At 35.7% G+C, this 25941-nt stretch overlaps 1 pseudogene; it reads left to right on the top strand.

Moving 5' to 3' along the window:
* The window catches only part of LOC149832128 (uncharacterized), a 52200-nt pseudogene extending 26788 nt beyond the window's left edge, over positions 1 to 25412 (top strand).
* The last annotated feature ends 529 nt before the right edge of the window (positions 25413 to 25941 follow it).

Below are 25941 nucleotides of genomic sequence, written 5' to 3'. Positions count from 1 at the left end.
ATAGTGGTCAAATTTCTTTGCCACAAACCCTAATGATGTAATTGTCTTATGAAACTTTAAGTACCACTGATTGGTGATTGTTTGAGTCTGCATATGAATTTTTTCAACCTATACACTTTATCTTCTTTGCCTTGTATTGTGTAGCCTTCATGTTTATTCATGAATATGGTTTCTTTAAGCTTATCATTAAAAAATGAGGTTTTAACATCTATTTGATGCAAATCTAGATCGTAGTGAGCTACAATAGTGAGTATTATCCTAATCGAGGTGAATTTTGCAACTGGTGAATATGTGTCAACATAATCTAATCCTTTTTTCTGAGAAAATCCCTTAGCAACTAATCTTGCTTTAAATTTATCAATACTATCATCGGACTTGAATTTTTTCTTTAAAATCCATTTACATCCAATGACTTTCATTTTCTTAGGTAAATCAGTCAATTCTCAAACCTGATTTTTCTCAATGGACTCAATCTCCTTGTCCATGGCTTTTACCCAATCTATTGACTCTCGTAAGTTTATTGTTTCATCATATGACAGGTTATCTTCTATGTTATACATATCTAAAGTATAACACAGTTCCTTCGATAGATAGACATAATAATCATCTAAGTAAGACAAAGGAACTCTAAAATTTTTGTGGCTAACCTGAGACTGATTAAAAGAAGATAGATAGTTTGTAGGGCGTTCTTTATTACTTAAATGTATTACTTAAATGTTCTTGCATGTCATCATAGTCATAATGCACATTAAGAGGATCATCTTTGCTTATTTCATTAATGATTTCTGTCATATTTTGATCTTTCAAAAAGATAACATCTCTACTTTCGATTAAACATTTATCTAGGTGATAAAATCTTTAGCCTTTTGATCCTTTGGGATATCCAATAAGGATACACCTTATAGATCTGGTATCAAGTTTATCTCTTAATCGCTTTATAACCTTTATACGAGCTACTGAACCCCATCTACGAAGGTGACTTAGATTAGGTTTTCTTTCTGTCTATGATTCATAAGGTGTAAAGACAATAACTTTACAAGAAACCCTATTTAAGACGTGTGTTGTTGTATGTATTGCTTCTCCCAAAATACTTTAGGTAACGAAGCATTAGATAACATGTATCTAACTATATCAAGGAGAGTTCTATTAAATTTTTCAGTCATAATATTTTGTTAAGATGTGCTAGGAGTTGTAGTTTGCGATCTGATCCCATTGGCCTTGCAATATTCAGAAAATTCATTTGAGGTGTATTATCTTCCTCGATTAGACTCTAAAATTTTAATTTTCCTACCAAGTTGATTTTTGACATCTTGACGGTATTCTTTAAAAAAATTTAATGCTTCATACTTATGAGTTATAAGCTATACATAATTGTATCTAGAGAAATCATCAATAAAAGATATAAAATATTGCATTCCTTTATGAGTTTGAGTCCTGAAGGAACCATAAATATTAGTGTGAATGATTTTCAATAATTCAGATGCTCTAATTACATTATGTGGGAAAGGTTTTCGTGTTATTTTTTCATAAATGCAGGGTTCACATCTTCGAAATAAAGATTCATTCAAGTCAGGTATTAGATTTAATTCAACAAGTTTCTTCATTTTCTTTAAGTTAATGTATCCAAGTCTTTGATGTCAGACATTTACATCCACAGTAAGGATAGTGTCAATATAAGCAGAAATCGAAGGAATTTTATTCATATCAGAATCATCAATTTTAAACAGTCCATGATGTTTATCAAAAAACCCATCAAACAGGACTCGACCATGTTTCCCTATAGTAACCTTCTCTGGGAGAAATCTAACTTCAAATCCCTTGGCAACCAAGGCTAGGATAGATACTAGATTACATTGCATGGATAGGACAAATAGGATATTTGACAACAATACATTACTTCTTGAAGTTTCAATGCGATAAGTCTCGACACCCAAACATCAAAGTATGTGTTATTGCCCATGTACACCCAATGTTATTAAGGCTTATATTCGACCATGTCCACCATTCTTTCCTTGCTCATTGCTATATGACGTGTTGCCCCTGAGTCTACCCACCATCCTGAAAGAGCCTGGTGCGCATAAGAGCATTTTGATATCACACAGATTTATATCTCACATCTCCTTTTGCTGGCGATTCTTGTTGTTTCTTTCATTGTTGGTGTTCGTTCGACTCCAACAATTTTTTTTGAAGTGTTCAGGTTTTCCACACTTGAAACACTTGACCTGGGAAGTGGTTGCCTACGACTTGTAGAATGTTGGACCTTTTCTTTTATCAAATTTGTCATTACCTTTAAAAGAATTTTTCTTAAAAGGTGGACGTGTAGAAGGGCTATGATTGTGATTGGGAGCATCCTTTGTAAAATGTAATTCAATTTTTCTATGTTGTTGCATATGTTGTTGCTTAATTTTTCAATTGAGCGGGAAGCTCTTCTAGGGTTAGATTTTTAGAATTCAGTCTAAGAGTCATTTGCACCATCTTCCATGAAGATGAGAGACTATGCAGAATAGTAGATATCTGCATATGGTCAGGGATAATATTCCTAACTATCGCTAGGTCCTTTACCATAACAAGTATTGTGTTCACATTATCATGTTCTTGCATCCAATATGAATTATATTGTTCTAGTAGTAATTGTATGTGAGTTTTAGAAGTAATATCATATTTCTTGAAAATGACATCAAACATTGACTTAGTTGTAGGGTAATTTTCAAATACCTTAATAAGGTCATCATCTATATAGGTGAGCATGATAGTTTTGGCCAACATGTTGTCTTTTTTATATTTTATAAAAGTCAAATTGACTTCTTCGGTAGCTTTGACACTAGAGTCCCTCGTTTCAGTAGTAAAGGCATTCGTAATGCCCTCTAAAGTTAAAACAGGAGGGATCCTCTTTTTCCAAATGTGAAAATTGATGCTATTAAGTTTGTCAGTTTTGGCCAATTCAATTGCACAAACCCTACTTGTCATTTTTTTAAATTTAGATATTTTAAAATAGAAAAGCATGATAAAAGTAAATCCAACATGCAATAAGTAGATGAATAAGAGAATATTAGCCATAAACTCATGCAATATAACTTTCATAATCAGCAATTTCATGACGAACTACCTTGTTATTTTATGCAAGTATTAAGAAAATATTTGTTTTCTAAGCACTTTCTGTAATTTCAAAAAAATCAGAGAGGAGCACTACTAAAAAAATATTATCCAAAAAAAATAGGAATTAAAAAAAATAGGAGGTTTTCTACAAAAAAATAGAAACCTAAGCCTATTCTAGATAATATTTCTGAGTTCAGGTCTCTTTCTGAAATTACCAAAAAATCAAGGACCTCTATTGTAATTCAGGGATATAGAGGTCAAATACAATAAGGTTCAAGGGCAGTGCAATAAATTTATTATAAAAGGACAAAACAAACACTTAAATTAAAAGCAGGGGCAAACACATAATTTAACTGAGTGGGACTTGACCAAAAATACCTGAAAAGACCAAGGGTAACAGGTAATTTTACCTGGTAAGGATATGATCGGCATTACTTGAAAAGAGTAGGGAATTTTCAATAAATCACCTTTAAATGCATATAAAAAGTTTGATGTTTCTGGAGAGAAATGAAAACTTCGAGTTTTCCTCCCTCTTTTTTTGTTGATTTCTTAACCGGTGGGGAGAATCCGAGCAATCAGCAACAGTGAAATCAGTCAAGCGACGATGAAGAACCTGATCAGTTGGTTCAATCGCCTTGCTAGGGTTGTCGCCAAAAAACAAAAATTCTACAGTGATGAGACCAATGATGGAAGAAAAAACAGACCTATCGGCCTGCCGAATGAGGTCGTCGTTCAATTTGCCGGTTGGATCGCCAAAAAAAAAAGATGTGTTGTCAGTGAGAAAAAAAAAACAAATAATCTTGTTTTTTCCGTAGAAGGGTCGTTGAATGCCAGTGACGCTTTGCAAAGATTTACAGAGGAAGGTCGCAGTTTACAAGTGGCCACAAAAGGAACGAGGAGAAAAAAAACAAATTTCCCTCTTTTTTTTTTATAAGCCCCTTTGGGTTTGATTGAACTTTCCGGATGAGTCACTGGGAAAAAGTGACGAACCAACGAGAAAAGAATAAGAAAAAGGTAACTTTCTCGGTTTTTGTTTTCCCTTTTTTCTTTTTTTTACCCCTCCATTTTTTTTATTTAGGGTTTCCAGATGCAGGTTACATAAGACTCACCTTTTCTTTTTTTTTTAAATGTTATTTCAAGGAAAGAAAACTTTTTTTTTATTATGATCTAATGGAGGCAGACGGAGGCTCTCATTTAGGGTCTGTGTTCTTCTTCCCTTTTTTTGTTTGATTTTCCTTTATTTGTATAACAAGGTCGTCCGATTGCGGCGACCTTCTTAAAAAAATTTGTCTAATCGAGTTGGAAACAAATTTTTGTTTTGATCTTGATTTCACTCTCTACCTTCTAGAGAGCCGTTATAAACCCGATTCGGGGTCTGCCCTTTTTTGTTTTTAAAAAAATCTCAAAAAGAATGGATTAGTGTTTTCCTTGCAGGGTTTTTTCCCCAAATCGAAATAAAACCGAAAAAAAATCTGTTTTTTTTTTCCTGTCACAGACAGACCCGAGTCGAAGGTTTGTTTCCCTTATTATTATTTGTAAACAGAGACAGGGGTCGTCGAAATCCAGTGACTTGTCTGATGTGCCTAAACAACAGAGAGCACTGACCTTTTCTGTTGTTTTTTGTTTTTTTGGTGACCGTTGATCGATTACTTGTGGCTTTGTGCATCAAACGGTGATCTAGAGATGGCCCTGTGCACACCGTCAACCTTCGGCTCTAATACCACTAATGGACCGAAATTGATATGCATGAAGAGAGTATATATGGCCTTCTTCAGGAGGGGTTTTGCTCTCACTAATTTTTTTTTATGTCCCTTGTGAGTAAGCCTTTTCTCTCTTTAAATAAGAGAGATAACAATGCTAGAAATTTACACCCTCTTGAGTAGCTAATAACCCAACGTAAAGTGGGCAATCGTTTCACGTTCTGAGCTTATCCAAAATGAAGCATACTTCATTTTAGATAAGGCCCTTTTCTAGTCGGTTTCACCTGTTGGACAGAGAGTGGGTCCACCTCTCTCCTCAATGAGTGAGACTTTCCGTGAAACGTGATTATAGAGGTTTTGTATGACCAACAGTTAGGTCATCTTAGATTTTGGGTCTGATCCCGATTTTGCTTGAGAGAGGTTAACCTTCTCTTTTCTCTTCGAGGAGTAGCTACATTAATCTTGCTCATAAGTGATTCTTCTTTTTCAAACCTTTCATTCTTAAATTCCCCATTATGTCTTTTTTAAGGTTTGACTCCATCCAGCTTGTTGCATCAATAAACTCAACAAAGGTATCATATTTTTGCATATCAAGAAGTCCTTTTAGTAGCTGATGAAATTTATTCATACTTAGGGTAATGGCATAGGACTCATGAATTGGATCCTTCATTTGATGGTAGACGGATCTCCGCGGTTTATGAAATCTTGGGCATCTTCATCTTTCTGTTACCTCAAATCATAAAGCTTGCAAGATTTTTCGCAAAGGAGTGGGCCTTTAACCATGCAAGACTTGGTTAAGTCTGCCCAGAGTTTTTTGGAGTGTCAAGATCCACTTGGCCTAATATCATAAGTCTGCCCCTATAAAGCCAGAGTTTTTGGGAGTGTCAAGATCCACTTGGCATAATATCATGATCTACTGTTTTCCAATCAAATTCACAAGACGCAGGCAACTGAGGAAAATCATGGCTGACCCACCCAAAGCTCTTGGGCAAAGTTGGTCTCATGAGAATCAATCAATGGCTGGTACGAATGAGCCGCCACCATTCTTGCCAAATTGAAATGACGCACCTAGGAACAGATGGGACTCATGAGGAATCTAACTCAGGAACTGCACCAAACAAACTGAGCTAGCTAAATGAAGGCTAACATTGTTTTGGGTGAAAACCCAATTAGAATATCAAAACCAAGTTTTTGGCCTTTGTTTGCATGTCAAAAACTTGAAAATCTGCCCAAGGCAGATTTTTCACTTTACTAACCTGGTTTATCAGGGGCATGGGGGCGTTGCCCTCTCCCACCCCTTCTTTGGCACCTTATATGGGCCGGTCAAGGTTTTATTTGTATGGTCGGAAAATGGCCATCCTTTTTTTTGTTTTCTTTTTTTTTTTTATTTCTTATTGGGCCAGTTTCTGGCCACCCACTAGACAGAAAATGATTAGTCTACTACTGTCCAACATGGCTGGCACGATTCCCAGCTGATGGACAGCCAAAAAAATGAATGTCCACCATTTTTCCTTCTTTTAAAATTTTTAAAGGGTTTTCTAACTAAAAAACTTGAAACTCGAGTTTTTGTCAGCCTAACAGCAAAAAAAATCCAGTTTTTCACGAATCAGGTTCGCCAAAAACCTGGTTTTAGGCAAAACTTTAATTTTTTTTAGAGCGAGAAATAAACAGAAAAGTGCAAGAAAGAAGAAATTTGAAAGGCCAAATGATGAGTTTTTCATTAAAAGCAAAACCTAAGTCTTTCAAAACCCAAGTTTTGACTCTGTCATCCACACGGGGCATAGGCTTGTGAGTCAATTAATCATAATTGCAAATTTGCAAGTCCTTAGTCGTGTTTGGGAATGCTATCTACATGGCTAAGGCCGAGTAATGCCTCGTTTAGAAACTTGTCAAAGGCACAGATATGATGATCACTTAACCAAAAAATACCAAGTAACTTGTCTAATCCCAAGTTATAATGTTATGCTTATGAGGTGTGCCAAACATTGATCAAACCATGGACTTTCCTGACGAGCATAAGGCCAACCATTAACTTGAGTTAAGCCCAAACCTGACGAGCATAAGACTTTATTTTTGGGGTGGTCATCAGGCCGGCCCGGCCTGGCCCATGCCCATTTGGAGCGCGACCCATTGGGCTTTGAGTATGGCCCAGCCTGGAAACAGCCTGGCCCATTTATTAACGGGCCAGGTTTCAGCTCAGCTCTTAATGGGCTCAGGTTTGAAAGGCAACCCATGACCTGGCCCAATGGACCATATGTTCAATGGGCCTATTCGACCTAACCACAAACACATTTATAAGATTTTGAAACTTAAAAAAAAAAATTAAAAGAAATAAATTAATAAAAAACCATAAAATTTAACAATCCTATATTAGTTTCAATACAATTAATGCAGCTATTACTTTTAGTTTTTATATTACTAGAGTAATTAATTAGGTATGTTGGGCCCACTCATCAAGCCGGCCCGATAGCTTGTAGGCTGACCAGGGCCTGACCCATTTAAAAAACCGCTACACAGACTGCTATATTTCAAGCAGCCAATTATAAAAAAATTTAAGTTTTTCAAGCACTCCGTAAAAAACAGTTACTGCTCTCTCTCTCTCTCTCTCTCTCTCTCTCTCTCTCTCTCTCTCTCTCTCTCTCTCTCTCTCTCTCTTCTTTGTTTGCTTGGTGTGAAGAAGGGGTGAGACTGTTGCCCTTCCCTATGGTTTGTTAATGACGTTATTTGAGGGTTTTTTTTTTAACTTCTCTAATAAAAAAGACGTTATTCGAGAGGCCGCCTTCATAATGCCTTTGTTGTGGCTGTCAGAATTCCCCTCCTTGACCTTCTACATTCCTCCCTTTTGTGATTTGTCTACCTGATCTGAATGTCGCTGTTTTTTATGATAATCTGAACGTGTCTCTTGATTCTACTGTCCTATATAAGCGGCTTCAAGATGACGAAAAAGCTTTATGGAATCTTTATTCAGGGCAATATTGCACAGTTTATTTCTAGATGATAAAAGTATGATAGAGATGCACCAATGGAGGGAACTAGAGGGCATTATCATAGTTCCCACAGGATTTTACTTGTTGGTGAAGGGGACTTCTCCTTTTCCCTCAGTTTAGCGAAGGCTTTTGGCTCTGCAACCAACATGGTTGCTACATCTCTTGATGACACTCTAGGTGGTGCAAAGCTTGAAGTCCATGCTTTCAATCTCCTATCAAATTCATTCGTTAAATTTGTTCAACGCGCCCCCCCCCCCCCACCTCTCTCTCTCTCTCTCTCTCTCTCTCACACACACACACACACACACACACACGCACTAGTGTATGAAATAGAGTAGCAGAAACCGCTGTGCCTTGTCTGATATAAGAAATTTTGACATACAAGGGCGTGACCTTGATCTTGTTTGAAGGTTATCTGGGTTGGTTGTTTGCAATAATTTATGTATTGTCTGTTGGCAGGTGCCCTCAAGGATAAATACAGTGATGCAATTCAGAATATTAACGATCTGAAAGCACTGGGCGGCACTGTGATGCATGGAATTGATGTCAACACGATGAGCAAGGATCGGTTATTGGGGTCTCATGAATTCGACATGATTGTGTTTAACTTTCCACATTCAGGCTTTTCTTTCCCTGAACATAGCACCATACAGATCAAGTGAGTGTCACAAAGCAAAATCCATGCACGTGTGCGTGTTTGTGTATTTTAGGAGAGAGGTCTTGTTTCCTTTTTTTTTTTACGAAGAAAGCTGGGGTTAGGCAGACCCTCACCAGTTACACAACTCGTACCATTGGGTTTTGAACTTGCAACGTCCCAATAGAAGGTGACGTGCACTAACTGCTCCTACCAAACAAATGGAGCCCCGTTGGTAAGAGAGAGGTCTTGTTTGAACTAGCCAGGGGCCCAGGATATGTTTGTATTGATGGAATCTAGTGGAATTTGAACGTAATTAATCGACTCAATTCCTCTTTGTGGCTAGAGCATGGTCCAATGATTTAGTGGAACTGGATTCCATTTCAACTAAATTTCCTGAATCCAAAAACGCCCGGGGAGTTCCAACTCCAATTATTCCATCATTGTTTGAGGCCCTTCAAAACAGGTGCACCGGAATTGGCTGGATCTTGACTTGTTTAGTCCCACCCTGCCCAAAGATTGTCCTTAGAGATAGTGCTGGTAAATGAGCTGAATGAGACAAGCTTGAAGTGTTCAAGCTTGGTATATTCTTGTTGTGAGCCAAGCGGGGTTTGAGCTCATAACCAACCAGCGCTAAGCAAGCCGAGTTCGAGCTGGCTTGTTTATAGAAAAAAAATACATTGTTTTAGCGACTGGAAGCAATACGATTAAAAATATATCAAAAATATATTTTTCACTACCTAATGAGCTTATACAGTCATGTTCAGCTTGCCGAGCCTATTTTACTAATTTGAAACATGAGCCAAGCCATGAGTGGCTTGGCTTGTTTCCACCCCTACTTAGAGCCCATTCATGCCAACCTATCTGTATAATGGTTTAGTTCCTATCCAGCAGCCTATGGTGCAAGAGAGGTCGGTAAGGGCTAGTTTGAGGACAATCCGCGCCCTCATCCATATAAGGTGTATGGAGATGGGCAATGGTCCTCATGGTTCATATTGGTAGCATGAACATATCCTTCGCGTTTTCAGCCCTACAGTAGCTCTCGATTGTGAAGTTTGCTGCAATGTGATCGTGTTTCATTTCAAGAACTTTAATTTTCTTGTGTTGCCAAATAAACCTTGTGGATTCCTGTTTAAGTTAATGTCTCTGAATCTTTTTTAGCTTAATTCATTGCAGAATGCACAGGAAACTCTTAAAAGGTTTCTTCAGGAATGCCAAGAAAATGCTGTCTGATCGTGGTGAAGTTCACGTTACCCACATGACATGGTATCCATATAGCGAGTGGAAGTTCGAGAAGATTGCGAACAAGAACAGGTTTGGTCTGACTGCAAAGGCTCCTTTCTCAATTAGTGACTATCCAGGTTATACCAATAAGAGGGGATTTGGGGAGCGTAGTGACACTTCATTTCCAATCGGACAGTGCAGCACTTTCAAGTTCAGGTTGAAAAAAAAATGATGTATAGAAGGCTGTCTTTGTTTTTTCTTTGGTTTACACCACTCATGCTTTGCAATTGCAATGACTGTAAAGGAAGTGTGCTGCATGTATATGACACTTAAGAAGCCTTCCTGAGGTTTGTCAGCTATAGGCAATGTCGAATTACTTTTGTGCACCTTTATGCATACTTCTTGGGAAAAATTTCATGTGAAAATGGGCCTTTTTCCCAGCCTGATCGAGCGAAACATAGAGGCCCTTGTAGTACAGACACTGACTTTTGTAACTTGACTGGAATTTGCATACAAATTTATGACCTCTATGATGGTCGTATCTTCTTGATACATACATAACTAAACCAACTCTTTTTTACATGTAAATTTTCGGAGAAAAATTGGAATAATTCAACAATTTGGGACTGACATCAGGATTCACCAATTCTAGGCATTGCTCAACACCTATTTCATCAGGCAACTTTCCTCAGGGTATGTTTGATTGCTTGTCAATAGTTGGAAGAAATGAACAAAAACAACGGAACATAACAATGGTTTTGTTCGTTCTGTAACAACTCTTGCAAGTTCAACAATTGTTTGGATCGTGCTATGTTCAAAATGTTTATGACTGCGGACAACTTAGATAGTCATGGATAGTGGGTCAAATTACTTTATTTTGGATTGTATGATCCGATCTGTCCACCATTTTACATGTTTTAACAAGTTTATTATGTTTTTTTGCTTGGATATGGATCCAATTACGAAATTATTTCTAAAATCATGATTTTTTGCCCTGTATGGATTTGAAATTGGATTTTTGCCTCAAATATGAATTTTTGCTCCTAATACGAATCTCGAATGAGATTTTTGCCCCTATGGATTTTTGCTCCAAATAAGGATCCCAAATTAGATTTTTGCCCCGAATATGGTTCTCAAATTGGATTTTTGGCTCAAATATGGATTTTTGCCTCGAATATGGATCTCAAATTTTGATATTTGCCTTGAATATGTATTTTTGGCTCGAATATGAATCTCAAATTGGATTTTTGCCCCGAATATGAATCTCAATTTGGAGTTTTGCCCCAAATATGGATCTGGATTATGCCCTGAATATGGATTTTTAACCCGAATATGGATATCAAATTGGTTTTTGCCCCGAATATGATTTTTAAATTGGTTTATGGCAGCATAAGATTGTCATCAACAATATTTAGTCCTTAGGCATGTGGTGGAAGAAGAAACGGAGCTTTGGAAAGTCGATATCTACGCGATAACGAATGGGAGGACGATGATTCTGGCTATGAGAGTGGTGCTCGGGATGATGGTTATGGTTCTTCTTTCAAGAGGTAGCAGGGGAGGTAGGAACATGCATATTCTGGAGTTAAGTTAGTTACCATAGTTCTTGTTGCAACCTTTTTACTGTCGTAGACTAAAAATGCTACACTGTTTGTTTGATTATCAGAGTAGGCCTTTTAGTGGATCAGGTGCATCAACACACGGTTTGATGGAGGGTGATCAAGTGCAGCATCACACTAAACTTGTGTAACCTATCTCACCTGAGTACGTTCATCAAGGTAAGGACCATTTGTGAAAGTCATCAAGTTGATGGGACGTCATGAGTTCAAAAGCCACGAAAACATTCTTTTGCTGCAAGTTGAAACTTGGTGTCGCTATTGATAGATAGGAGAAACCAAAGTTTTATCAACAAGAAAACAAAAAGTTTCCATTCGGATGGAGGAACAGGCTTGAGATCCCTGTATTTGCTCAAATCCTACAGCCGCAAATTGTTTAGTATATGAGATCTACCTTACAAGAAGAGATTAATGCATTTTGGAGGGGAAGAACTTTCATTATGTGCGGCAGCAAGTGGTTGTCAAGATCTTTGCCTTTTTTTTTAATAATAGGGAGAAACTTTGGTTTGGATGTTATGCTAAAAATCAAGAGGTGTTGAACCACAGTAAAAATTCTACGAGTATTCTTCCTGGCCACCAAGGATAGTTTTCTGGGTCGAAACTTTAAATATTGTTCAACTTGAATGCCTTAAACCAAAACACCTAACCAAATGTACGAAAATTCTTTTCTGTTCACGGTTGCAGACTCATAGCATGTTTGGTTGCATCTCATGTTCATGTGATTTGAAATCACCAGGTAATTTCCTATGCAGGTGAAACATGTACATGGAAGTGATATCAAAGCAACCAAAAGCCACAGACAACCTTAGCCACAATTAATTTTATTACTGGCAAAAAAATTCATATACAGACAACCTTAGCCACAACATGCTTTTTCTGCTGCACAGCATAAACTACAACCCACTGCCAACAATTTCAACAACAAAATAGCCAAGTCAGATTATTGCATGGTGACTTTTCTGAATGAATCTCCTCAATCAACTGAAGGCAGGAAGAGAAATAGGATGACAGGTAAGCTTCATTAGCCTGCTTGATGTACTTGTATATATTCAAAAACAGCACTGGTTAACAATTTTAAATAAATCCATATAAAATCATATATATATATATATAGAGAGAGAGAGAGAGTCATATTGTCCATTAATCAATTATGCTATTGTTTACGGTAAAAAGCACAAGTTGAATTGTTTGACGTATATCATGGTAAAATACAGGTTTTACAGACCCCGAAATGTCCATTGCTTGTGATTCAAGCTGATCCCTTCCATAACGAGAAATGGTGATTGTGTAGTGTACAAATACCATTTACATGTTAAAACATAGAGATATAAGAGAGTGGTGATGGTAGGGATGGACTGATTTTCCTTCTTTTGGTGTGTTGGGTGTAAGAGTTTGTTGATGATTTTGGCTATTGTTGAGATAGCCAAGGTTCTTCCATTACTTGCAGGACGATTCACACACAGAGATGAATATTAGAATATGAGATTTTTATCGAAAAATTAACAGGTTGGAGAATATCCTCTCTACAAATGCAGAATTAATTCATATCTTTTTTGTAAACCCACTTCTTTATATATATATATATATATATATATATATATATATATATATATATATATATATATATATTCACCTATTTCAATCTCGTCATGCAGTTTTTTTTAGTAATGTTTGATAATTCGGGTGGGTGAGTATAGTCTGGAAGGAAATGTGAGTTTGCTTCTTTGAAAAAAAAAAAAAGTAGGAAAAAATGAGAGTTGTGTGTGGAGAATGGAGGTGATTGGTGATGGTACATGTTTGACTGAGCTATGGGTATGAAAAAGTGTGGCAGCTGCCAAGACATGTTGCTGTTTCAGAAAGGCTCTCAGTATGGCTATTACTTGTAACAGATTACTGAATGAATATTCATTTGATTATCAGCACTAGATAGATAGGTGAGAAGCTCACTTTCGAAACTTGATGAGAACCTCGATTCCCCTACGCTTCTCTTATGCTTTTCACACCATTTATTCTTATTATACATTCTGTTACTCAACTTTTCATGTTTTTTATGTGTTTTCTCTGACTCTTCTCGCTCGCTTCCATGTGCTTTCGCTAAATTGGTACTTGGTAGTCATCATTTTTAGATTTTGTTAAAAATTTAATTCTTACACTAAAAAATCATGAAATTTAATATTGGTCACTTTTATTTTAGTTTTTATTTGTGTTTTATTTTGATTTTCATTCAATTCTTATATTTCGTTTTTTTTTTATTTCTCACTTCCTGCTTCCTATATATTTTAAAATGCATCGCTTCTCGCTTCTCGCTTCTCGCTTCCGCTTCTCATATCGTTTCCCGCTTTCTAGTCTGGCAACCTTGATCAACAAAAAGTACAGATTTTTCAGTTATTATTTTTTATTTTTGGTAGATTTTCACAAATGGATGAATAAAGGCAGCAGTTCTCTTCCCCTTTGTTTGCCTTTAAACAAGTTTTTCTCCTTTTGTGTATTTATTTGCTCTCTTTTTTTCACTATCATTTTGGGGGTTTGTGTGATGATGGCTGGTGAATAATGGTTGATCGGGATATGGATGCAGAATGTTTTGGGATTAGAAAACCATCCTTGTGGCTTTATTCCTTTTTCAAATTCTTTTGAGAGCAGGAGTTATGGGTTTTTGTTTTGTTGGTGGTGTGTGTAAGGAAGTGGTTAGTTATATGGTGTTCCTTGCTTTGGTATTTTTTAAAGTGCATGAATGGTTGGTGCAGGTGTTGAAGCTCAATTCCACTAGACAGGCCAAGTTGGCTAGTCTTTTTCAGGGCATGTTGGAGTTGGATAATGACATATTTTCTGCAAAATCTTAAAAAACATTGCAACAAGTTACCACCATGCCATCCACCCTAACTGAAGCCCATATAAACACTCGGCACCATGGATCCTTTAGATCTCCATGTTCTTAATGTTTTTATCCAATTAAAGATATACAATAAGAATTGTCACATAGATTCCATTATAAAAGCAAACACTAAAAAGAGATTTCTCAATGAACTTCTTTGGTCATGCTTGGGTTATCCAAACAAGAGAATTCTTAAAATTAGACAAGAATTCAACTGGACCGAAAAGGCAACCTGTTAATAGACTCATTGGCTCCAAGCATAAAGTTGCCACTCACACCCTTTGTTCAAATTATAAAGAGGCTTAATTATTGGGAAAATGACCGTCATATATGGATAATTTGACATGTTTCTCCCAAAACCCAAGCAAATTTTAAAATTCACCAAATGAACAATTTTTCAAGTCTTAAATTTTCTCAAGACACTTTTACCCCTTACATATGTGAATTTTTTACTTTCGTGCATCATAACACTAAAAGAATACACCCACAAAACTCACCAACAAAATCGCATCGTAGGCTGCGATATTCTGACAAAATTGCGAAATTCTCCAAAATTTGTGAAACTCGTGAACAGTTTTGCACGTGTACTTGCAAAAATCCAAAAATTTGTGGTGGTCCTCAATTTGCAAAATTGCAAACGAGTTTCGCAAGAAACGTTGCGAAAATCTTTTAAGTGTTGCAAAAATCTATAATTTGTAAAATTGTGTTTATATATATATATAGTCATTTGTTTAACTCCGCATGTGTATAACTGTTTAGTTATACACTGCCGGTCCCAAGCCCGGATAAAGGAGGAGGGTTGCGGTAGGCCTGTGACAGCCAACATAAAAACTTAGTCATACCCTATGAATATGAACCAATATGAGAATTTTGTTGGGGCGTTCCCTACTGAGCGACGCGCTGTACTCTATAGGCCCGGAGGCAGTGATAAATGGGCAAGGGTTGCTAGGTCGTCGCCCGGAAGCGACGCGTCACACCGGCGCCCGGGTGTGGTGTCAAATAGGCAAGGGTTCCCTCACTTTGTTGGACGGGTGGGGGTAAAGAAGTTAGTCCAAGACCATAAAATTAGGTTAGCCATTTGGAACATAGGATCTTTAACTGGTAAGTTGGTAGAGTTAGTAGATGTTATGTGTAGGAGAAAGATTGATATTTTATGTCTACAAGAGACCAAATGGGTAGGTGAGAAAGCAAAAGTGATAGAACCTTGGGGATATAAGATTTGGTATACAGGAATAAATAGGAATAGGAATGAAGTAGGGATTGTTATGAGTCATGAGTTTATAGATAATGTAGTTGAGGTCCGTAGGAAGGGTGATAGGATTTTACTTATTAAATTAGTATTAGGTACGAATATTATTAATATTATTAGTGTTTATGCACCTCAAGTAGGTTTAGATGATTTCATTAAGCGTCAATTTTGGGAAGATTTAGATGGAGTAGTATAAGAGATATCTTATGGAGAAAGGCTTTTCATCGGCGGTGACCTTAATGGGCATGTAGGCATTAGTAGGGATGGATTTGAGAGTATCCATGGAGGCTATGGTATAGGAGAAAGAAACAAAAGTGGAGAAAGGATTTTAGATTTTGGTTTGTCTTATGATATAATCTTAGCAAACACTTGGTTTAGGAAGAGGGAGTCTCACCTAGTAACATTTAAAAGTGGGGTTAATACGAGTCAGATAGATTTTTTCCTACTTAGAAAGAGAGATAGGGGTTGTTGCATCGATTGTAAGGTTATACCGGGAGAAAGTGTAGCTACACAACATAGAGTCTTAATTTTAGATCTTAGAATTAGACAATACCGCAAAAGGGATAGACATATGATAGATCCTAGAATTAAGTGGTGGGCATTGAAAGAAGCTAAACAAGAAATGTTTGTAGAGCGGGTAGTTAAGGAAGTTGATTGGTGTCTCGAGGAGGATTCAGAATCTATGTGGAATAAGATAGTGGGTGGCATGAGAAAGGTAGCTAAGGAGGTATTGGGTGAGTCTAAAGGCAGTGCACCGCTAGGTAAGGATACATCGTGGTGGAATGAGGATGTCAAATTAGCTATTAAGGTTAAAAGAGAGTGTTATAGAAATCTAAGTAAAAATCGTGATAATGAGAATTTGGAGAAGTATATGATAGCAAAGAAGGAAGTTAAAAAAGTAGTCAGGAACGCGAGGGATAAGGTATATAAGGAGGTTTATGACAAGTTGGATACCAAAGAGGGTGAGAAGGATATTTATAGGCTTGCAAAGATGAAAGATAGGAAATCGAGGGATCTGGGTATGGTTAGATGTATCAAAGATGAAACACAAAGGGTTTTAGTCAAAGATGAGGAGATTAAGGAGAGATGGAAAGATTATTTTGATAAGCTATTTAATGAAAGTCATGCTCAGGATCTTGGAGACTTTTCAATTCCTTTTCATGAGATGAATCGTGACTTCATGCACAAGATTCAAAAGAAAGAAATTGCAGAGGCTTTGAAGAAAATGAAATCAAGAAGGGCAGTTGGCCCAGATGGTATACCTATCGAGGCTTGGAAATGCTTGGGAGAGAAAGGTTTAAAATGGTTGACAAATCTTTTTAACAAGATTTGGCAGACAAATAAGATGCCTAATGAGTGGAGGAAGAGTACTTTGGTGCCTCTATATAAGAATAAGGGTGATATACAAGATTGCACAAACTATCGTGGTATAAAACTCATGAGTCATACTATGAAACTTTGGGAGAGGGTGATTGAGTCTAGGTTGAGGAAGATTGTCATGATATTAGAGAATCAATTTGGTTTTATGCCTGGAAGATCAACTATGGAAGCTATACATTTTCTTAGACAACTTATTGAGAGAAATAGAGAGAGGAACAAAGTTTTGCATATGGTTTTTATTGATTTGGAGAAGGCTTACGATAGAGTACCTAGGGACGTTCTCTGGTGGACAATGATGAAGAAAGGTGTTTCTCTTAAGTACATTAGTATAATTAAAGATATGTATGAAGGAGTAGTAACCAATGTCCGCACTTGTGGAGGGGTGACAACCAATTTTCCTATAACGGTTGGGTTACATCAAGGATATGCTTTAAGCCCTTTCCTATTTGCTATAGTGATGGATGAGCTTACGAGATCAATTCAAGAAAATGTGCCGTGGTGTATGTTGTTTGCTGATGATATTGTTTTGATTGATGAGTCTAGAGCTGGGGTTAATGCTAAGTTAGAATTATGGAGACAGACATTGGAAGCAAGAGGTTTTAAGTTGAGTAAGAGTAAGACAAAATACATGGAATGTCGATTTAGTAAGCAACGAAGTAGTGATGGGAGTGTAGTGAAGCTTGGTGAGCACAAAATACCGGTGGATGATTCTTTCAAATATTTGGGATCTATCATTCAAAAGTATGGAGAAATTGATGGAGATGTAAATCATAGGATAAAGGTTGGCTGGATGAAATGGAAGAGTGCAACTGGAGTGTTGTGCGATCGTAGAATGCCATTGCGGTTGAAGGGAAAGTTTTATAGCACGACTATTAGGCCCGCTTTACTATATAGTACGGAATGTTGGGCGGCCAAGAGACATCATATTCAAAAAATGAGTGTAGCTGAGATGTGTATGCTGAGATGGATGTGTGGAAATACAATAAAAGATAAGATTCAGAACGAGGAGATACGTAAGAAGGTAGGCATTGCACCCATTGAAAATAAGATGAGAGAGAATCGTTTACGGTGGTTTGGACATATTCGACGAAGGCCTAATGATGCTCCAGTTAGAAGGATGGAGAAATGGGAAAATATATTAGTTAAAAGAGGTCGGGGTAGGCCTAGGAAGACATGGATGGAGGTGATAAGAAAGGATATGAATGCTTTGAACCTCACCGAGGACATGGCATTGGATAGAAATGAATGGAGGAGAAGAATTCATGTGGAAGACCCATAATGATTTTCTTTGTTGGTTCATATCGCCGACCCCAATTGTTTTGGGATGAAGGCGTAGTTGTTGTTGTTGTTTATTTTTTTCTCTTTTCATTTGTATTTGCAAAGAGCGGTAACCTTTTTCCATATAGAACCCTAACCTTTTTTTCTTGTATGATTCTCATGGAAAAATTATTGCTTCATTCTGATGCGAAATTTGGTTTATCCCCGGTTAGTTTGTGCGCTCCATTCCGGTGATTATTGTTTTTGTTGTTTTTCTTACGGTGAGTTCCACACAAAAATATTGTTTTCAAACTATTTATTTTGTAGATATGATCATTTAGTTGCCTTGTAGTATTTTTTTTTTGGTTTTTGCAGTAGTTTTGTTAAATATTTGAAACTAGATTTACTCTTTACCATTTAGTGTTTACTATGTTTAGGGTTTTTTTTTCATAAATACATATTTGTTGTTGATGTAGATGTTTTGTATTTATTTGTCTATCCTTTATTTAATATTTTAGAAATTATAGATTTTTTATCAAACTTTCAAAAAATTTAATTTTCAAACCGTAAACAATCATACTATAAGATTTTTATTGTAGGTTCTTCAATATACAAACTAACACACATAAAAATATTCAATCATAAATCTAGAATATATTAGAAGGTACGATTTTTATAAAAACGTATAGCCTACACAGATTTCCTGTCCAGACAAAAATTATGTAACTTATAGAGGTTGTAACTCTCAACCCGAAATTCATTTGAGCATAAATTTTTTTTTTATTGCTTCCATATGTCTGATTTTTTTTTTAATTTTCAGGATTTATAGGTTCACTGTTTTGGATAACTAGATTTTTCTTTAAGACGGGCCAGAATAAATAAATAGGACAACATGCAATTTTTAAGAAAACACATCAAGAACATTATATTTTTCATTAAAAACACTAAGAACATGCGTCCAATGATTTTGAGTAATAAAAAAAAAAATCATATTCATGCATATACACATCTAAACATGCTGAAAATATAAAGTTATCATACATATCATAAATCAAATACAAGATCTAATATTTTTACATAAGAGAACACATTTTTTCTCAAAATTGATTTCTAAAAAAGATTTTGTGTTTATAAAGATTTTCATAATCAAACTTATATTAATATTTAGGTGAATCTAGGCTGATATGCATAATGATAAACATCCAGAGATCAGCCTCACAGCATGTTAATGTATCTAACCTCATACACACGTGTAAAGCTACATTGTATCTACCTCAAAATCATAGAATATATCGAAAAAGACTCCCACAAATGTAAACGTCAATTGAATTCCTCCTATGTTTACATAATCAAGATGCAGCCACACCAGCAACAATGAAAGTCCTCTCCAAGAAGGGTGTGTGGGAGGTCCTTTTATAACCCAATGTGGGGTTTCTTAATCCTATGTGGAAACTCCTTAGCTTTCTTAATTTCAATTTATATTATATTACAAGTTAATTTATGAAATCATAAGCTAATTAAGACTCCTATGTAATAGGATATAATTAAAACCCATTACCAACTAGGTTTTCTAAGGAATATGGTAACTTTTGACTTTAGCTTAGGTGGAGGATACTAAGAAAATAGAGGGGCCCACATCAGGGGGCGTCTCAACCTATGGATTCAACCTGCTTAATTATTTCAAACTAATTCCAAATATTAATTCAAATTAGATTCGAATTAAATTCTAAAATAATTTTTAAATCTAAATTTAATTAAGTTTCAAATTTAAATTCATATTCAAATCCAAATTCAATTAAACTCTAAATCCAAAATCACATTCAATTGAAATCCAAATTAAATTAAATTTCAAATTAAGTTCAAATTGAAATCCAATCCAAATTTAATTCTAAATTAAATTCAAATCCAAATTAAGATTCACATTAACTTGAGATTCACATTCAAATTGAAATTCAAATTAAAATAAAAATTTCAACCAAAATTGAGACATAAAATTCATCTATATTTATTGAATAATTATAAAAAATTCTCAGGTATTACAGTTATACTTGATTCTACTAAAGAAACACTAAGCCTTCAAGTCTGAAATCATCTTCTCATTTTCACTATTTTACTGACCTTATACTCCAAAAAAAAGTTGGTTTGGGCAAATAAAATGTATCCATTTCTCATGGCAATGCACTCAAACGTAGTTCTTGTATCCATGCCCAAAATTACATCCTACTCAATCATGTCAAGAATAATTAATTTAGCAGAAAGATTCTGGCCCACAATCAAGACCTCTATCTCAAGCAAATAGTTACGAACGATAGTCCTATCACTCAAAGGTATAACAATCTCAAGTATATATCCTAAATAACAAGAGATAAATCTATCATGCTGGCAAATCTAGTAGACACAAAAGAATGAGTAGTTGTCGTATCAAATAGTATATTCAATGACATCTGCATTCTTATGCAACTCAATCATTGTTATAGTGTAAACGTGTCTCTATTGTTGTCAATATTGATGAGGTTGACCTCCAGGTGCTTTAATTTGCTCATTTTGCACCGCTCTCTTGGGACACTACCCGATAAAATGTCCGATCTCACCGCAGTGTAGACATGCTTTGATGTCTCTGTAGCACTGGCCCCTCGGATGGTGCCTCCTGCAGCTCGGGCAAACATCGATTTTTGGCTACTTTCGTGTATCCCAGTAACACTCTGAGATTTTTAACCTTTGAAAAATATGTGAAAAAAAATAAAACTTTTCTTTTCTTTTTATACTTGAGAGTGGAAACCTTTTTAACTCCGGTTCAAAACTCAAGCGGGTCACATTTCAAAAGTTCTCATAACCGTCTTTATAAAAATGTCACAATATTACTAAAACATTCTTTCTTTTCTAAATAGAGTAATTGATTGTAAACCTTCAAGGATTCTCAATCCATTTATAAAAAAGTATAGTACTAAGGTTTGTACAGACAAACTACAAAATTCCAGAAAAGTAAAAAGGAGAAATTGGATCAAGTCACTGCCCCTTCTGCCCATTGTGTTCTGCATCATTTATCACCTAAACAGGTTAGAATATAATCTGTGAGACTCCCAGTCTGGTAGATACGAATATCTTAAACGGTTGTAGGCATTATAAGTAATATAAGTAAAAGCATGCATTCAATAAGTTTACCTGGTGTCACAAGTGCTTGCCATAAATGTTTACCTTGTCAAACCATGGTATCACCCGTGGCTGACCATAGGTATTGCTAAGTTAAGCTAATTATCTATTATACAATCTAACAGTTTGTATAAACGGATATATATTTTCATTTCAAGAAACTTTGTTTTGATATTAATCCCACGTGCGGGTATGCACAGGACGATACATAGATCTGAGATCATCCAATAGTTTATTATGTAGTACCCTGAATCACTAGTTGATTTTCTCTAAAAAGGACAGTGTAACAACTGAGAGAGAACTCACTAGTTAACAAAAGATTTTGATTTTTAGTTAATCAAGTTTTTGGTGTATTATGAACAATTGTTTTTTTGTGCAGTTAAAAACACGTCAAAACATGAAAATGTTTAAACTAATACATGTTGTCTATTAAATAAAGCATAGAGACCATATCTACACATTTAGATTAAGTGAAAAACACATGTAAATATGCTTTTTAAAGGGGTCTGGGAGATAAATGGTCTAGAACTTACGCATTACTCTCTCTATATAAATAGGATTATACATATATATATATGTTCTTTCGGCACTGGTTATTATTAGCATGATTATTTAATAGATTTATTAATTGTGGCAGCTGAACAGTCTTTCAGAGATTGACTTTCGGCTAATCACTCAAAGCCTTGATGATCATTGCCATGTGCGAACTCTGAAGCCATTTTCAAATGTACCCTAATTTACAAGTTATAGCAACCCCTAATATGCAGAGCGCATCCTAAACCAGTTATTCAAAAATGTAAGTGAAGTTTATCTGTTGCTTACCTTCCTCTCCCTTAAGCATGGAAATGAGTGTTTGCTTTTGGAAATTGAGAATAGGAGTAATTTCGGTGATGGACATTATTACACTTAAGACTGATTTCACCGGTTATTCATAGTGCAATTAATTGCCATTTCCTGTTTGTGCTTTAGCTAGGCTTTGGTCCATATAATTTTTTAGTTGATTAATCCTACTGTAAATACCTCTGAATAAAACATGCAGGATATCCATAACATATCAAAAATGCCATGGCTCTAAGCCAGGGATTGATTTTCTTATGATTCACTTTGGGGTTAACAACTAAATCTGTGCCATGTTAGCATGCACTAAGGGTAAGAGGGGAATGATATATGAATTTGAAGCATCTAAGGCCTATAGGCACAATGCATCACTGATATGTGAAGCAGTGTAGCAGACTCCAGATTAAAAAGATTACCAGTTTGAGACAGAAATATCATTAGCATATAGATAAGTGTCTGGTCTATGGATTAACGAGATAACTACTCTAGGAAACACCAAGAGGTACATTGGAACAACAAAGAAATCAAGATGGAGTTGATCCAGAATACATATGAAGAATATGATATAGTTGAACTTTGAAGTGAAAACCTGAAATAGTTAGTGCAGTGACTATTTTTTCTTCTAGTATCATTAGCATGTGAAATAAATATAGCTGCTTAGATTAAAAGATTGAGCAATGAACAGATGCATAGATGAAATTTGATTAGAAATACAAGGCACGAGATGAACACAATTATATATTGAAAATTTGAAAGTAGAAAGGAGAACGGGTTAATCATCATGTTCTGGAAACTACCTTTGTATTTATTGAAATTCAATAATTATGTTATGCTTTTCATTTAACTATGTTTTATCTTGTATCACATCCTATTGGTTTTATTGCATACCCTGATCAATGAAGTGCTACTGCCAAGATAAAGCTTTAGGACTTCTAAAATATTATGTTTAATTACCTTCCGCATTTCAAATTTTCATACATTATATCTCATGGTGAGAATGTGCAAATATTTGTATCCTTTTTAATCAAACTTAGTCATTGTCATCATTATCATCATCAGTAAGCCTCAGCCCAACTACATGGGGTTGGTCTTAATAACTTTTTTTCTCTTCTTTCTATCTAAAACTAGAACTGATGTCACCCTATGCCCATTTTTATCCCTAGTCATAGCCTCCTCTTGGTCTTTGTTGGTCTCCCTAGTTTGGTTTGTACTTCTGACATTTTACCACAATATCTCTGCTAAGTAGTTGGTTCTAGTGTATCTGGATCATCTATCTATTTGAAAGTTCTGCAGATGGCAATAGTGGATCTGCTATTGTTCATGGTAAATTATGAAGACTTTATCTCATTTATGTTGAATTTCCATGATTTCCACTCTGCATGCCATATGCCTAGAACAGACTCTGTTGATATTACATTATTCGAACTCTGGCTAGTGATTTATTTCTAGTCTTTTTATTTTGATACTTCTCCTCATTAATCATTATCATCTACTTCATGCTTCATTAACAGCTTAAAGGTAACCATGATATGAGCACTTTCTTTATGGCATCATTGATGAGCTTATGATGTCAACTGTTAATCCTAAAAACCAAATCCAGCAGTCGTGTGAGAAATACGTGATGATCCATTAAAAAGGGTATGCTATCTTGAATTATGTTTTTGAAGATACGCAGGTCATATACCTAGAGCCTGGAGAAAACTTTGTAATAGAAGGAAAAAATGGCTCCAAAGTCATTATTCGTGCTTCTGCCGGCCCTGTACTTGGTCCTCTCTGGCAACGTCCTGAGAATGGGTAAAAACTGCACTTTGGAAAATGCATTTATTTGGTTTAACCTTATCTCATTCTTTATTTGGTTCGTACATAAATCTTTTTAGAGGCATTTTATCCATCTTAACAGTGGTCTTAAAATGCATTCAGGTATTTCATTGTTTCCCAACAAACACGGTTAAGTCTGTACCTTGAGCCACATTGTGTATACAACGAATCCTCATTGCAAAAGGGTGACATAGTTATTACACCAGTTGTAAAGCAGCTACTTCCTGCATTTACTTTGGTTTCAGGGCAAGAAGATGCTGTCAAGCTAGCACAGCTATTCGGTGCCAAGTACTATATACTCTTTTTATAATTCAATCATGACAATTTCATGGTCACATAAAGAAAAAGAAATCAATATGGGTTTTCTGTGATTATTTGACTACCATTCTTGTCATATTTTCTTCATGTTTATTGTGGCAATGAATAATGGCGATCTTGACACCTGAGGCTTTCTTGCTAAAATTCTGCAAACCGGAGGAACAGTCAACTCATTTAAGGTCAGACATATGCTAAATGAGAGTACTGAAAATATAAATATTTGTTGAAAACTTTAAACATTTTATTGCAAGGTGAATTAAAGAATCATCCATGAAAATGGTTTATGTGACATCTACAATGGGATTGTTATTAAGACATTGATAGGCTTTCAGAATTATGAAATCATATTTTGACTTTCTTGGGTGATTAAAATAAAATTTTATTTTTCCTCACCTTATGTTAGAGCTTGCTAAGAGGTCCAATTAAATATCTAGCCTATAAATATATTCTAATGAATTTGTAAGACGCGGTACATCCATTTTCTCCATAACAGAGGATTTTAAAACAGGTGATGTCATGCAACCAAAAATAAATCATCTAGATGTTGAATTTCTTTTGCTCATCTTTTTCTGCTATTTACCCTCATGTACCCTTGTGTTTGTAGGCACTGAAATTGGAGTTTCTAAAATCTTGGCTTTTCTTCTTTTTCCCTGTTATTTTTTCGAGATGCATTCTTGGTTTATTTTTCGACACTTTGGTATATTTTCTGTAATAATTTTGAGTATACTTTATTATATTCTTTCTTGCATACATATTTTCGAAGCTACTTAGATTTGTCATCACAAATTTTCTTAGTCCTAATTCTGCATCAGGTCAGGTCGGTGTCAGCTAGGTGTAGATGTCTGCATGGTTTTCCCTACTACAGTTCATTGGTGGGCTGCATGGTGTAACGTCATGGGTGGTAGTAGTTCAGTTTAGCAGTAGTGCATGTGCATTGTTATCATTAGTAATCACCATCAATGGCCGTTTGTTTCTGTTCAAATTATAATTATGTACACGTGAATGTTTTGGCATAACTCATCTGTTGAAATCGATATTGGTTACTATTGCAGAATTGCAACCATGTAGTCATGATAACTTTTGCTTTAGAGATACTTCTTTGATATCTTAGACCCTGTCAATTCTATTCATATTATTTGAAGATCATAATTATTCTTCCGATAATGCATTCTCGCTACGGTTGTAGTGCACAGAAACTCTTGTCAAGGGAGTTACCAGATGCACAGGTACTTGAGCCAACACCAGGTGTTTCGTTGGAGATACTACCACCACCATGATCAAGTTTTCTATTTATAAGTTTATCTTGTCCACAATGTTTAAAGGGGGCGATGTTCTTTCATGAGCTATATTGCAAGTGCAATTAACAGCTGTCTTTCCTGTAGAAATGCAAAAAAAAAAGAAAACCGTTGCTTCATTTGTTATATTATCGAACTACACTTGACAACTTTTTGTCATTCAAAATACAAATGCAAGGAGTCAATGTGTTTTCTTTATTATGGTGTCCTACAATGACTTCTAAATGCAAGAGGGCAACATACAGCTTTAAAGACTAGCATTATGCTTTAATCATAATCTTTGGAACATATGGACTTGGGCTGGAAAAGGGAAAAAATGCCAAACTTGCTAAAACGGCCACAATAAAATGGGCCATAGCAAGGAAGGAGTCCAGTGAAAAAAGGATTGTAGTTCTGACAGTTGCCTTGATTATTTGACTTACTGTAATACGTGACACGCCAACAATATGGAGTCTGTTCCATGGTTAAGCGTGTTTTTGTAAATTTTCTTAAAATTAATTATTCATGAAAT

The sequence above is a fragment of the Nuphar pumila genome, chromosome 7 (assembly GCF_984573655.1).
Source record: "Nuphar pumila chromosome 7, dmNupPumi1.hap1.1, whole genome shotgun sequence".
Taxonomy (NCBI): domain Eukaryota; kingdom Viridiplantae; phylum Streptophyta; class Magnoliopsida; order Nymphaeales; family Nymphaeaceae; genus Nuphar; species Nuphar pumila.
Note: the sequence above shows the minus strand (reverse complement) of the source record. Positions and strands in the feature narration are given on the sequence as shown.